Source organism: Colobus angolensis, unplaced genomic scaffold (genome assembly GCF_000951035.1).
Source record: "Colobus angolensis palliatus isolate OR3802 unplaced genomic scaffold, Cang.pa_1.0 Scaffold533, whole genome shotgun sequence".
Classification (NCBI taxonomy): Eukaryota; Metazoa; Chordata; class Mammalia; order Primates; family Cercopithecidae; genus Colobus; species Colobus angolensis.
Window position 1 is genome coordinate 540870 of NW_012118855.1, and position 2397 is coordinate 543266.

Below are 2397 nucleotides of genomic sequence, written 5' to 3' on the forward strand. Positions count from 1 at the left end.
TAATAGTTGACTACAAAGACCAAGACATTTTGATTCTGCCGCCAATGAGCTTTCACATTTCGTTCCTCCGGCCATTCCCATGACTACCAAACCAATGTAGGTTCTCCTCACTTCACTCTAAGACAACAGCTTGGCCCTCAACTACCGTCATACTCTTCAAGGCTCTGTGAGGACAATGTGTCTCATATTCTCTTCTGCTGCCACCATGTATTCTGAGATAGTTTCTTTACTGTTACTTCCCTGTTTCTCAACCAGTTACACAGAAAGATGAACATCCAGGCATGCTGTCATGTGACTGTAGTCCCAGCTACTCAGGAGGATGAGGCGGCAGGATCGCTTGAGAATGGGAGGTTCAGACTGCAGTGAGCCATGATCGTGCCACTGCACTCCAGCCTGGGCAACGGAGTGAGATTGTCTCAATAACTAATTAATCACCTAACTAAATAAATAAATGTGGTCTATCCATGCAATGAAATATTACAATATTATGAGCCTCAAAAAAGAGAGCAGCCCTGTCACATGCTGCAACAGAGATGAACCTTGAACACATTATACTAATTGAAATGAGCCAGTCACACAAAGACAAATAGTGTACGATTTCTCTTACATTAGGTTCGAAATTAGTCAAACTTATAGAAACAGAAAATAGAACGGTCGTTTCCGGAAGCCAGGGGAGAGAGATGCAGTTGTTGTATAGTGGGTATAGTTTCAGATCTCCAAGAGGAGCAAGTTCTAGAAACTCATTACTCAGCAGCACGCACACACTTCACACTACCGCACTGTGCACCTGCACCTGGTTATGCGGTGTCACCATAATATTTTCAAAAGAAGGGGCTTGTGCTTCCCTTCGCTGTGATCTCCCATTTTTCACTTCAGCATTTTGAACTTTAGGTTTCCTGCAGCTGTTTTACTGAGTCCTGGAGTTACCGGCTGAGAATGTCTCCACCACCTTGTCACCTTGCAGGCAGACACTTCTCAGCATCTGATTGGGCTCCTTGTGCTTGATGCTTAAAGTGACATGGAGACATGCCACTTGCTGAGAGGCAAAGAAAGACAAAAGGTGACTGCTTTCTTGGCATCGATGAAGGCAGAGAGAAGGGATCTTGGAAGCACAGATGTTAAGGCATAAACAACAACACGGGTGGCCAACAAGAGAACTAATCCCTCTCCTGGTAACATTTGCGGATGTTTTTCACAGGGCCAGTGGATTTCATAATGTGAGCGCTGTCCAGCACCAAAGGGAATGGCCAACAAGCATGGAGCAGCCTTCAGCGTCCAGCACCCAGGAGGAAGGCCAGCAGGCACGGAGTAGCCTGCCTGTCCCAGGAAAGCAGGACTCACAGGACACAGCTGGACCCAGGTAGGCAGGTATATTAGTTTTCTGTGGCTCTTAGAGCAAATTACCAAAACTTGGGTGACTCAAAACAACAGAAATTTATTTTCTCACAGTTGTGGACACCAGAAGTCCAAAATCAGTACCACTGGGCTGAAATCTAGGTATCGGCAGAGCCAGTGCTCTCAGAGGCTAAGGGGAAAAATCCATCCTTTGACTTTCCCAGCTTCTGGTGGCTGCTGGCATTCATTGGCTTGCAGCTCCACCACTCTGGGCTCTGCCTCCGTGCTCACAGGGCCTCCTTCTCTTCTGTCTGAAGTTAAATCTCCTTTATCTCCCTCTTATAAGGATACACGTGTCAGGATTTAATGCCCACGGAGACAATCCGGGATATCTCTTCTCAAGATCCTTAACTTAATCATACCCGAAAAGATGCTCCAAATGAGGTAACATTTATAGGTTCTAGGAATTAGGACTTAATTATTAGTTTCCACGTATAAGTGAGAACATGCAGTATTTGGTTTTCTGTCTCTGGTTTAGTTTGCTTAGGATCATGGCCTCCAGCTGCATCCATGTTGCTGAAAAGGACATGATTTTGTTCCTTTTTACAGCTTCATAGTCTTCCTTGATGTGTCTGTGCCACATTTTCTTAAAAACAGATTGATTATGGGGTCATGGCTTACATTATTATGAAGGCAAAGAATGTGCCATCTGGAAGTTGGAACACTCAGGAAAATTGGTGATTTAATTCTGTCCAAGTCAGAAGGCCTGAGAACCAGGAGAGCTGATGGTGTACATCCCAGTCCCCAGGCAGGAGAAGATAAGATGAGATGTCCCAGCACAGGGAAAGAGGCAGAAAGAAAGGGGGCAAATTTCTATTTCCTCCTTTTGTTCTACTCAAGCCCTCACCAGGTTGGATGATGTCCATCTCCATGGGGCCATCTACTACTGAACTCACTTACTCAAAAGCTAATGTCATCTGGAAACACAAACACATCCAGAAACAATGTTTAATCTGAGCACCCTGTAGCCCAGTCAAGTTGGCACATAAAATTAACCCTCAC